Source organism: Triticum dicoccoides, chromosome 4B (genome assembly GCF_002162155.2).
Source record: "Triticum dicoccoides isolate Atlit2015 ecotype Zavitan chromosome 4B, WEW_v2.0, whole genome shotgun sequence".
NCBI lineage: Eukaryota > Viridiplantae > Streptophyta > Magnoliopsida > Poales > Poaceae > Triticum > Triticum dicoccoides.
In genome coordinates, this window is record NC_041387.1 from 4,153,972 (window position 1) to 4,168,229 (window position 14,258).

A 14,258-nucleotide genomic window follows, 5' to 3' on the forward strand; every position below is an offset into this window, starting at 1 on the left:
GGGCCCTCTCGCTCGTGTGTGGCTGGGTTGGGCCAGACGCCACGGCGGGGGTGGCGGCGCCTCGGCGACTTCGCTCCCCCGCGGCAGAAGGCCTCGCGATCTGGTGCGTCGCGGTCGTCAGGGACGGCGGCGACGTGACCGGATCGGTTCGAGGCGGCGCGACCGGATCTATGCCCAAGCATGGGCCTTGATCGCTGGACTGCCGTCGGCACGGTGGCGGGTGTGACTCGTCGGCAACTGGGCAGATCCGCCGGGATTCTATCCTTGTCTGGTCCTTGACAGCGCGGGCAACTCCGGGGGAAACCCTAGATCTCCTTGGGATCGAGCGATGGTGGCGCTTTTGCGTCGTAGTCCCACTTTAGGGCATCGTTTCGGAGTTTACTCCGGTTGAAGGGACCAGCGACGTCGGCGGCGCACGTCTGGTGGAGCAACTGCCAATGAAAATCGCGCCGGCTACGTTGGCGGACGATGGCGGCGTCTTAGATGTCGTTCCCTTGTCGAGGCATCGTCGTTGCAGTCTGCGTCATCAGGCTCGGGATGCTCCGGGGGAAACCCTAGATCTGGGTCTTTCGGATCGGATGATGATAGTGTTTTATCGCTTTCCCTCCTGGGGGCATCGTTTTGGAGCAAGTGATGGCTGGGGGGATGGTGGAGCGGTGCTTCATCTCACACATTGATGGCGGCGGTTATCGGCGGCATGGCGCTGTGAAGGCTCGGCGTCCGATGCGCGAAGATGGACTTGCGCAGGAGGAGGTAGTCGTCTGGCGTCATGATGACGTCGATGGCAGAGCCTGTAGAAGATGGTGGCGACGACACACGAGTTCATCTGACCGGGTTGTGCCCCAGACCCGGTATGTGGCTCGGCTGGGGCTTCCGGCTTTTGATGTTAGGCTTAGGTGAGTGGTCTGGGTAGTGGCCAGTTGGTACCCCTTCATCATATGGATAGGAGTAGATGCAGATGTTGCCAAGATGATGGATTCAGGCATATTGTTGTAATACTTTGTAAGGTCTTCAAGAATAATCAATAAAGTGGCCGTATGCATCTCGCCGGGGGTCATCCTCTTTTTCTAAAAAAGAAAAAGGCATTACCAGAAAAGGTTACGACTTCGATCAGCACACAACAAGGGATAACGAGGTGATTTGTGCTAACCGAATGGTAAATATAAAGAACCGAATTATCATGATCGACATCTTAACCTGTCGGTGGATGCATGGACATCTTCATGTAGCAATTCAGGCATGTAGATAGATTCAGTGATTCAGTCCAAATATGAACCATCGATGGATGAATATGAGAATGAAGGTCATCACAATTGCCTGAGCTTTTTATGCATTTGGAGTATCATGCATGCGCCTGGTTAATTTCTCCTTTGAACCATACTTGATCTCTTACCAGCAAATTCATCATATGTTTTGACGTCATGGCTGTTAATTTGTGGCTGGCTAGCTGTTAATCTGTGCACATTTATTTTATTTTATTTAGAACGAAGGCTCGCGAAGAGCCCGGCTTTGAATTAACAAAGCCATCAACCCAACTTACAATGGTCAGAACGATACAACGGAAAACACTGGAAAGCCTACTCACTACAACCTCCACTACAAGAAAATTGAGATATTGTGACGAAAATCCTCGTGACGGTGGTGGACAACGTCACACAAATACCTGATGTGTGACGTTTTATAGGTGGAGTCACTGATCTCTGTTAATCAGTGACAGTCAACGTCACAAAATCGCCTCCACAGTTGAGTGCCACCTGTCTGCCAATTTCTATGACGACTTGGTAATTTTGATGACGAACCTATTGGAGTCATCGAATATTAAGAATGTGTGATGCTAATTTTTTTGTCATGTAACATCTAGCAACGGGACCAACCGCAACTGCTTCACAACTTATCGAATGGTAGGACCCACACATCAATGTTCATAGTGGGACCCACCATTGTTTCTTCACATGCCATCGAGTGATAATTATTTTATAATATCTAAGATAAATAGCCAGTGGCAGAAAAAGGATATTGCAGGCATTCGTTTGGTGATGCATATGGCGTTGTAGTTGCTTGGTTCTATCTCAAAATAAGAATGGTAGGTAGTGGCCGGCAAAAAAAAGATGTGTATCGTGGATACTTAGAGGAACAGTAGGTCCAATTTTAAGTGAATTGATTAGTGTGTTGGGTAAAGTGATCGAACGACCTGATGTTTATTTGCACATGCCACCGCCAATGAGAGTTGTGATCAAAAAGCAGTTTTATACATATAAAAAAGGTTTTATACATCCTACGTTAAAAGAGTTAAAGCAAATCTTCTCTCATTTGTATTTTTTCTTCAAATCACATACTCGTAGTTAAGATCCCTGGTGTACAACCTTCCACATATTTATTTACAGTTTTCCAAAAAAAATACATGAAAAATACCACATCATAGTGTGTATGTAAGATTTACATTTTTTAATAATTATTTTCTATTTATTTCGAATTAAAGTGGAAATGAAATTCTGAAAATAAACCATCCCCAACGAAAAAACTCTCTCCCTCCGCCCAAGTATTCTTTTCCCTCCACCTCTAAATTTTCCCGCATCGACCCCGTGTCCCCACCTGTCAGAGGCACAACCAATTTTCCTCCCTTCTATTTCACCAGCGAAGAGCCACCGCCTCCCCGCATTTATCTTCTCCCCCGATTTAACCGGCTCTCTCTTCTCCCCACGACTACAGCCCCGATTACAGCGATTGGTGACGGCGGATCGGGGGAGGCCGCCCCACCGGCTGAGCTCGTATCTACCCCAACATCCTGCCCCGCGAGGACCCGGCCCTCTTCTCCCCCCAATTGCAGCGACCGGCTACGGAAGATTGGAGGAGGCCGCCCCACCGCGGCACCGCCGAACATAGATCCACCGCATCAACCCGCCCTACGAGCACCCGGCTCTCTTCTCTTTGTGACTTCATCATCCCGCCACCCCTTGATTTTCAATGGTTAGGGTTCATGCATACTACTCATCATCCCGTCCTTCTCTGTAATTAGGATTTCCCACAGCCTGCTATGGTAAAAAGTCTGAGCCTCCTACTAGATAACTTTACTTTATATCCTATTGATAGATTTGTTCAAAACTGCAGTAGTGAACCTGGTTTTGCGTTTGCTGCAGCTGCTATGGTAAAAAAAGGCCTGAATCTGAAGATATGCTACTGCAGTCAGTTAGCCATTACGCAAAATGTAGTTAACTATCAGATGCACGACCTTAGTTTAGGGATTTCTTTACGGCTTGTCTAGTTCATTCTACAAAACAAATCAACAAGCTTTAATTTCGCCCCATAGGGATTTGAACTAGGCTCCAAGGAGTCGCTAGTGCTCCCAGTAACCAGTGGGCTATTGCCCAGTCCTGATACAAAGGGGCATGATAGAGCCCCTGATCAACTGTGTCTAAGGAGAATGACGTGCCTGAATTCTATTGCAGTAAATCGGCGAATTATCAGTTGTGTAATTAAGATTAATGAAATTGAAATTTTGCTTAACTGGAGTTCTTTTCGTACTCACATTCTTTGCCGTCGTTACCTTTTGTAATCGGTGGTTTGACAATGTCGTCTTTTATGCATTTTTATCAGGTTCCACTATATCCTGCTTCACACTTACAGAATGAAAGCCGATGGGGAAGGCATGAGCTTTGTTTTCTATTTTAGACTTTCAGAAGGTTACTCCAAAGCGCTTCCAACCTTATTCATAGAGAATAGCAGAGTAAGATTTTTGATGGTTCTCATATCTTTCACAGCTTATTAACTATTTACATTATGTGTATATAAATTAAATATATGTAACGATGATGGCAGTTTGGATGCCGTATTACAGATGCTGTTTGTTTGGTATGTGCTTGTATGGATACTCTTGCATATAGAAAATTATATGTTAGTGTGAAGTTGATGTTCATGGGCTTTCCAGGATTAGAATTTTGGTATTGGTATATTTGAGTCGGCACAGGTACTGTGAAGATTTGAATTTTTGCCAGACACCACAGCATGTTATATAGGATGGTCGATGTACATTTCATAGGGTCTTATGATCCATTATCATTGATTACACTTGCATGATTTCCAGTGCAGAGCCGCAGGAATTAGTCAGTACCGACATACCTCTCCGTAGACAATATTTGCATGACTGCCAATGGTTACTGTAAATTTTATTTGTTCTTTGTGGGTTGTTCTGTTCCTCACATGTCGACACTTCAAGCTGGTACGAGTTTTCCTTTATTTTTCCCTTGAGGAATCATGGTCTCTTGGTGAAAAATGATTCACTGGTAGTTATATTCATGGAAATTGGGAGATACCTTGCAAGTTCCGAAAAAATAAGCTTTGACCAACACTCAATTTTCCTTTAGATGCATAATCTTAAACTTCAGTTTGTGACTGTATCCTGACATACTAAACTGGTAAAATCAAAGTTGATTGTTAACTTGCTACATAAAGGTCTAGCTATAAGTGGAGTGTCCACTCCTTGATAAGCTGCTCCTACTTTAGAAACATAGAGCATCATCCATCGAGCCTTAGTTTTGAAACAGTATATTAAACTCTTTGGTTTTTGAACTATGCCAGAACCTACCGTAATGTTATTTGAAGGAAAGCAGGGCATATCTTGCGGAACGGAAAATAAAGGCTGAGGCGTATTTGAAGGAAAGGGGAGGAAGGGAAAGGAGATGAAGAGGAAGCCGCTCTTCCTATGTCCAAAGCAATGGTAATATATCGTGTGAACATACATCTTCAATAATATGCACTTCAATGTGGATTAAGCGGCTTTAATTCTGCATTGCCCGTACCATGTGTATGTCACTGTGCACTATAAGTATCACAAATAACTGACTAAAGATTGATTCACAGTTTCTGTTCCTCCACTCTTTTACTCTCCTACCAATTAATCTAGATTATGTTTTTTCTGTTCACTACATTCCTATTTGAACTACTGTTGACATTGCATAAGTGAATGTTGATTCGCTGCCTTGCTTTACCTGACGTGTTTGACCCAGGCACCTGAAGGTTCTACCATGCCAAAAAAGATAAAAGTTTGCCAGATCCACGAATAGTGCAGCTCCTACCTCAAGAATAACAAGATCTAGAGCTACCGCAATAATTGAGTCAGTTGAAGGTACAAACCATCAAGAATAGTATAGACCAAGTCCAACAAATACATCACCTCACCACACTAATATTCATTTTCTTCATATAGGTAATATGTCAACTGAACAAGGAAAACCAAGAAGATGTCAGGCATCACCAAAAGACTGGATCTAGGTCTTATGTTGCCCATTTCAGTAAAATTTTAAGAATTCCAAATTCCTTACTTCTAGTCCTATGTCTACCGCATTATATATGGAGTAGTAATGTTAGGATTTCATATATCGTGTAGAAAAAAGACAAGTACAATAATCATGACTCAAGTCCCATTGAGTTTTCCAAAGACACCCATGCAAACAACAAGACTTGCTTGCATGTCATTTAATAATGTTAGGATTTCATATATGTAGTAGTAATGTTTTTTGAACCGTCATGAGTTATTCTTGCTTGCCTGTCATTTAATAATGAACTCAGATTCATAATTTGATGGCTTGTAAGATTCTTAGTGGTACTATTAGACCTTGTTATCTTTTCATCTCATTAAGATGAAACATGTTGTGTTTCGTCAATTTATAGGCACAATGAGGAGTTACCCGTGAGACTTAAAGCATAAGACAGAACATTTGAAGAGATGTAGATGAAGCATCAAGAAGAATTGGAAGTTGTGAAGAAGAGCCAACAAGAGAAGAATGAAGCCTGGGAAAAGAAGCAACATGAGACGGATAAACTGATTGGTATTCTCTCAAGGGCTCAAGCAAATCAGTCGAAACTTGATGGTGCATGAAGGCCATCCTTTTGTGATAGAAAGATAGTTGCTCAATCATACATTGCAATAATTAGGACAACACATGTGATCTTTTAGTTATCAAAATATTACTTTTTATCTTGTCTATTGTCGTATCAAACTTGAGTCAGTGTTATTTTTATTATCATTTCTACTTAGTGGATGATATGGTTGAGACGATTGGATGTATAATATAATTTGTTTTTCATTTCAATATAGTAGATGTTATAATCCATTGTAAATTATTTGAAATAAAATAAATATATTTTGATGATATCCTTTTCATCAATAATGAAAGCAGTGATGCTAGTAGTGGGTGTTGGCGTGGCATGAAGTCAGTGACGTTGCTCCATCACTGAATATAGTACAATATGGCATCTTTGCTCCTACATGTGACATTAATCGACTGTCACAGGAATAGCAAGTTGTTGACGTTCTAGAAAACGTCACCGAAGGTCCCAATTTCAGTGACACTTTTTGTGCATGGCGTCACTATGAGTAATCTGTGACGGGGATTCCGTGACGATGCTTGTGACGCCCATAAAACGTCACTCAAGGGTAATTTGTGACGTTATTAGCTAATCGATGACATATTTTGGCACGTCACAGTAGGCTTGATCTCTTGTAGTGCTCCACAAGCCGCAAATGAATTGCAGCTAGCAAAGGCCGAGCACTCCACACTAGGATCATATGTAGCAGAGACGGAGCAGCACAACAGGACATAGCCAACCTTCGAGGATGGACCGTGCTCCAGGAACACCTAGAGAAGAAAGGAACCAACATCTTCCCTCTCAATCACCGAAGAGGGACCCTTCCCCCTCGCCATGGCTCGTAGGCACTGCACCGTCGGGATCTCGAGAAGCTCACCCTAGAGCTGGAAGATTGTCGCCCTCGCATCGCAAGGTGGACATAGGGTGACCACATCAATTTGGGATATATCTCTCCGGCTGCTCCGCCACGGACCATGCCCAACTAGCTGGAGACAAGCTTCAAGGAATCGGACGAAGCAGATGGGGTAGCTCAATCCCTCACCTGCATAACCTCCCGACCGAGCCCCGCACCGTTGACGACGCCTCCAGCAAGGTCACGACGCGCAAGGCGCCGCCGCGCCCAAATCCGCCGAGGATAAAGGTTTTCACCCGGGCAGGGGGATCGGGGTGGAGAGCAGGGGACCTCGGCTGCGCCCCAATGGAGGAAAGCAGCGCCCTTGGGCGTTGCCACCGCCGGGCCGGCCGGACTGGCCAAGGTTTCCCCCGGTCCCTAGCTGACCACCAACACGCACCAACGCCGGAGCCAGAATAGGCTAGCCCACACCTGAGGCGAGAGCGAGGCAGCAGGGAATAGGGATTTTGCACCTCCAGATCTGACGAAGAAAGCTTCTCGCCACAACCGGATTCCACCAGCCACCCGCCGCCCGCGCGGCCGGGCACGCTGGCCAGCACCTTCTGCGAACGCCTCCCACCGCCCGGCGACGTCGCCTCTCCGGCAAGGGCCGCCGCCCCAGGAACCACGGGCCTCCAAGAGGGGGAGGAGCGCCGAGATCCCCGCCACCACCTTCACCGGCGTCCGCGCGGGCTTCCCGGCGGCCGTCTCTGGTAGCGGCGAGGGGGGTGAAGGGGGTGGAGGGGGTGGCGTGGCGGAACCCTAGTCGCCCCCAAGTCGCCCAAGGGGACGACGCGAGGGCCGGGAGGGGGGTCTATCGTGCACATTTAGTTATTTCCACTTGTTCTTAGTTGCCACAAAAATAGAGGGCTGGCTAGCTGCATTGGCAATTAGTTCCCGGTTCTTGCCCTTGTCGCGCCTCTATTGACTTGCGCTCCTTGTAAGCGGTGAATACTTTGGCCGCAAACTCGGTGAAGGTGCGTCCTCGCCCATCCCAATCCGCTGGTTCTTGTAGCAGCTAAAGATGTCTGGGTTACCGTCGGGGCAAGGGTCGCCGACAGGGTCCCACCACGAGCCCTCGTGCCGCATCCCCGCACGGCTCGCCATCCACCGGAACACGAAACTGCCTGCCCGCCTCCCGCTTCCTCCACCCCCATCCGGTATAACTCCATGATGATGTTGTTCCGGTCCATGAACATCAAGTTCTTCATCTGCGCACCATGTGCCAAGATGAACACGTGAGTCCTGCTCAGCAACCTCACCTTCTCACCATACCAAATTAAGAAGAGATCAGGAAAATATACAAGCGTAGCACTATGCGGTTATATATGTAATGTTTGAACCAGTAAAATTAGGCACCTGATCACACAAGGTATCCGGTGAATTGATTATCATGAAGGTATAAGTTACTTAGCTTGATCAAATTTCCAAAGGTATCGGGGATGGGACCCAGGAGTGTGTTTTGGCTAAGATCCAACCTTTCCAGATTTACCAGGGAACCTAGTTCTCGAGGAATAGGCCCTGAGAGTTGGTTATCAGATAGGTACACGATAGTGAGTTTGGTCAAATTTCCAAAGGTATTGGGTATGGAACCAATGAGTTTGTTTATGGAAAGTATCAAGTCTTTCAGATTCATGAGGGAACCTAGTTCTCGAGGAATAGGCCCTGAGAGTTGGTTACCCCATAGGTGCAAGGTAGTGAGCTTGGTCAAATTTCCAAAGGTATTGGGTATGGAACCAATGAGTTTGTTTTTGTGTAGTGCAAAGTTTTCTAGATTCACCAGGGAACCTAGTTCTTGAGGAATAGGCCCAGAGAGTTGGTTACCCCATAGGTACAAGGTAGTGAGCTTGGTCAAATTTCCAAAGGTATTGGGTACCGAACCAATGAGTTTGTTATTTTCTAGTGCAATGTTTTCTAGATTCACCAGGGAACCTAGTTCTCGAGGAATAGGCCCTGAGAGTTGGTTACCCCATAGGTACAAAGTAGTGAGCTTTGTCAAATTTCCAAAGGTATTGGGGATGGAACCCTTGAGTTTGCTTTTGCCAAGTTCCAAGTCTTCTAGATTCACCAAGGAACCTAGTTCTCGAGGAAGATTTCCAGACAACTGATTTGCACCAAGGCGCAAGATAGTGAGTTTAGTCACATTGCCTAGATTTCTTGGAACAGGGCCCGAGAGGTTGTTATACAAAAAATCTAACCTTATTAACTTCTTTAAGTAGCCTACTTCTGCGGGGATGGGACCAGACAAGTAGTTGTGTGACAAGTTCAGCCCCACGAGACTCTCTAGGTATTTTATTTGGTTTGGTATTTCACCGGAGAGTTCATTTCCCTGGAGACTTAGGTGTCGCAAGTTTGGCAAGGATGATGCTAAAGCGGGTGGAAACGGGCCGCTTATCTGATTATAGGGGAGTCGGATACTCGTGAGAGTATGCAACGTTGTGAAGTTCAGAGTGCCTAGCCTCGCTCGCAGCCGCAACCCCCGGAGAAAGATCTCGGTGATTACCACCTCTTGGTGCCTCGCTCGATGTTCGCCACACCTGATGCCGTACCAGCCGCATGGCCATGTCGTGGTGTTGCCCCAGGACTGGAGCTGGGTTGGGGGGCTTTGTATGGTGGCTTTCCAGGCGAGGAGGGCTCCTGCCTGTTCTTCCAGGAGGGTTGGACGTGGTGCCGCCATGGCCTGTGAAAACGAGGCCAGCAGGAGGGCGATCCAGACGAGCTTTAGGTGAGGGGAGGTCTCCATGACTAGCAGGAGTAGCTTCGTGGCTTTGTGTCCGTGAAACTCCATGGAGCCTCTTCTTATAGGTGCACTTCCATAGGTGTTCCTCTCACCATGGGGCCGGAGGCGAGGGACAGCTCCGCGTGCACGACGAGCTTCAATGGAGTCGTCGGAGGAAGAAGAGGGCGAGATTCCATCCGTGCGTCCGACGCTGCATGGTATGCCCTGGAGGCGGGGTTTCCCTGCCCTCAAGGGCTGGGCTCTCGTACCGTCCATGCATATTTACGTGGAGATTGTATTACTCTGAATCGCTGATGTATCAAAAACATGCGGGAGAAGATTTTTTGCACTGGTGAATCCCGATCGAGACAAGTCCATGCCGAGACTGGCTACTTGTTTCCTACTAGAAAATTCACTCGGACAAGCTACTCGTTTCCTACTAGAAAAATATACTGCCGACACTGGCTACTTGTTGAAAAAATATACTCCCTCTGTTACTAAATATAAGTCTTTTTAGAGATTTTAAATGGACTACCACATACAGATGTATATAGACATATTTTAAAGTGTAGATTCATTCATTTTGTTCTGTATATAATCACTTGTTAAAATCTATAGAAAGACATATATTTAGAAACGGAGGAAGTATGACCGTTGGACTCTGCCGAGCCGAGCTAGCAGACATGAAAAATAATAATATGGTTCTGCTTCCCGTATTGTATGTATTATGAAATACAACATGCCGACATGTGTTAGAATATATTGTATAGAGATAGGAGAGTAGTTTAAACTCTTGTAATCTTATTCTCTCTTATCTCTTCTTCTGTTAAACCTCCTGTAACCGAACCTGGATCGATCTCTCTTTCTCTCGATCGATCCCTTCCTTGTAAGCCACGGCATGCTCTCGATATAATACAATGCGGCCCAGACGAAGGGTTCTACGCTTCCCAAATCATCTCACATGGTAACAGAGCCTCTTCCTCATAGATCAGGAATAGATCGCATTTAGCTACCGCAGCAACCGAGCAGCATGTCCACCACCACCGCCGCCATGACGGCCAGCACCATGGGCACGCTCACCACATCATCATCATCCGCTTTTGCCTCCTCCTCCTCCAACTCCACCAACACCTCCCTGCTCGGATCGCCACCGCAAGAGAAGCTCACGAGGGGAAATTTCCTGCTCTGGAAAGCCATTGTGCTGCCCCAGATTAAGGGGGCCCAGATGGAACACCACCTCAACGCGCAGAGCCCGCCACCACCGGCCACGCTCACCATCACCAAGGAAGGCAAGGACGAGCAGGTCGTCAACTTTGCACGCTCCCTCTGGTATGCACAGCAGCAGCAGCTCCAAGGATTCTTGATGGGATCCCTATCCCGCGAGATCCTCGCACAGGTCGCCACAGTCTCGACGCCGGCCGAAGTATGGAGTGCGATCCACGCCATGTTTGCTGCTCAAAGCCAAGCTCAAGCCATCAACACGCGCATTGAGCTTACGAATCTTCAAAAAGGTAATATGTCTATGGCAGAATACCTTGGAAAAATTAAAAGTCTTACCGATGAAGTCGCCTGCACCGCCACCGCGCTCTCCGATCCGGAGATCGTGTCCAAGATCCTCGCCGGCCTCGACATGGACTACAACCCTGTGGTCTCCGCCCTCGCCGCTCGGGTGGAGCCGATCACCGTACAGGAGTTGTATAGTCAGCTCCTGAGTTTCGACGCCCGCCTCAGCCTTCTTCACGGCGCCAACATCCGGCAGTCCTCCGCCAACTCCGTCTCTCGTGGCCGCGGCCGTGGGCGCGGTCACCAGGGGCAGCGCAGCGGCGGCCATGGGCGCAGCAACACCGACTAATCCAACCACGGCAACGCTAGCTACACCAACACCGGCGGCAGCGGCGGCAGCAACTACAACAACAGGGCTAGGGGTGGCGGCTTCCACAACAACAACGGCCGTCGCCCTTCTCCTTCTTCCCGAGCACGTCCTCGCTGCCAACTCTGCAAGAAGCCGGGCCATGAAGTCATGGACTGTTAGCATCGCTACGATGAGAACTTTGTTCCTGATGCCAAACATGTTGCCACGGCCATGCGCGAACAAGGAGGAGACGGGGTGTGGTACGTGGACTCTGGTGCCACGGATCATGTCACAAGCGAGCTAGAACAGCTTGCTCTTCGTGAACAGTACCATGGCGGCGATCAAATTCACACCGCAAGCGATGGAGGTATGGATATTCAACACATTGGTCAAGCCCTTATTAATTCCCCTACACTTAAACGTGATCTAGTCCTCAAAGATCTTCTTCATGTACCTCAAGCTGATAAAAATCTTGCATCCATGTCTCGTTTAGCTCATGACAATAATGTCTTCTTTGAAACTCACCCTCGTTACATTTTTATCAAGGATCGGGCAACGAGGGAACTCCTTCATCACGGTAGATGCATTGGAGGTCTCTACCCCATCACATCCGGAGCATTTAGTCGCAAGCGTCGTCAAGTGTTTTCTGTCATCAAGCCCTCTTTGGCAAGGTGGCATCAAAGATTAGGACATCCATCTTCGATCATTGTTAAACAAGTAGTCAATAAAGGTAACCTCTCGTTGTCACATAGTTCAAGTAGTGAGTCTGTTTGTGAAGCTTGTCAATATTCCAAGAGTCACAAACTACCCTATCCCAAGTCGAATAGTATATCTCATGCTCCTTTAGAACTTATTTTCAGTGATGTTTGGGGACATGCAAGAGATTCCTTTGGTAGAAAGAAATACTATGTCAGTTTCATCGATGATTATAGCAAGTTTACATGGATTTATTTGCTTAAGTATAAGTCTGAGGTTTTCTTTGTGTTTCAAGAGTTTCAAAAACTTGTTGAACGACACTTTGATCGAAAATTTTTGACAGTCCAAAGTGACTGGGGAGGGGAGTATGAAAAGCTCAACTCTTTTTTCCGTAGCATAGGCATTGAACATCACGTTTCTTGTCCTCATGCTCATCAACAGAACGGTTCCGCTGAACGGAAACACCGTCACAATGTTGAAGTTGGTTTATCCCTTCTTGCTCATGCATCTATGCCTCTCAAATATTGGGACAAAGCTTTTATCACTGCCACATATCTTATAAACCGTCTTCCTAGCAAAGTCATTGGCAATGTCACTCCATTAGAGCGTCTCTATCATCAAACACCTGACTACATTTTTCTCGAAATATTTGGGTGTGCTTGCTATCCCAACCTGCGTCCATACAATCGTCATAAACTTGAGTTTCGTTCTACTCAATGTGTCTTTATTGGCTATAGTAATCTTCACAAAGGTTATAAATGCCTAGAAGTTGCTACTGGACGAATCTATATTTCCCGGGATGTTGTGTTTGATGAAACGCCTTTTCCGTTTGCTAAACTTCATCCCAACGCCGGAGCTCTTCTTCGTGCTGAGATAGCCCTCCTTTCCGATCACGGGGTGAATTATATAAGGCTGACAATGTGCAAAATTCCACTCAAAACGGTGGTTCTGATGATGTTAGTCCATGCACAGGACGTGATTTCATGTGTGCAGGCCAGGACAAAAGTGGCGCAGGACACGAGGACGATCTCCTTGACAGCAGCGGCGCATGATCCAGCGCTGATCCGCGCGTCAGGGCTGCGTCAGTCCCTCGCCCCGAGCCGGATTCCCATGCAGCCAATCCGGAGGCTCCCAGCTCTCCCGCAGCGGATGTGGCCGACCGGCTGCGCCTGGTGGACCCCGCCAGCCCACGCGCCTGCGCCCGCGCGGGGAAAACCGCGTCGCCACATGGCGCACCAATCGACGGGAGCCCGCGCTTCGAACCAGACGACGACAGCGACGCGCCTGTGCGGGCCAGATCCTCCTTGGATCACATGCCGGATGCGCCAGGATTCGCTGCAGCTCCTGCGCGGATATCTGTCTTGGATCAGGAGTCGGATCATGAGCCGGGATCTTCTGCGCCTGACTCTACGTCACCGTCCGCCACAGGATCCCCTACGCCAGCTCCTGAACCGGGATTCTCTGCGCATGCGCCCACGTCATCAACACTTCCGCGCCGGCACACTAGATCACAGACAGGTATTATCAAGAAAAAGGAATATATTGATGGTACGATCAGGTATGACAAAGTCAAGCGTGCTTTTCTCAGTCATGTTGGAGAACCAACCTGTTTGCATGATGCTCTTGCACATAAAGATTGGAAAGACGCTATGGATCATGAATATGATGCACTCATGAAAAATAAAACATGGCATTTAGTACCACCAAGGCAGGGTCATAATATCATAGACTGTAAATGGGTATATAAGATTAAGAGAAAATCTGATGGAAGCATAGACAGGTACAAGGCTAGACTAGTGGCTAAAGGTTTCAAACAGAGGTTTGGTATTGATTATGAAGATACTTTTAGTCCTGTTATTAAGTCAGCTACTATTCGACTTGTACTGTCCATTGTTGTTTCCAGAGGTTGGAGTCTACGTCAACTAGATGTTCAGAACGTGTTTCTTCATGGTGTTCTTGAGGAAGAAGTGTTCATGCGGCAACCACCAGGATATGAGGATCAAAGTGCACCACATTATGTCTGTAAGTTGGATAAGGCTTTATATGGCTTGAAACAGGCCCCAAGAGCTTGGTATTCCAGGTTAAACATGCAATTACAACAACTTGGGTTTATACCATCTAAGGCAGATACTTCATTGTTCTTTTATCATAAAGACAAGATTACTATATTTGTGCTTGTTTATGTTGATGATATAATTGTTGCTAGTTCAAGTGCACATGCCACCACTTGTTTG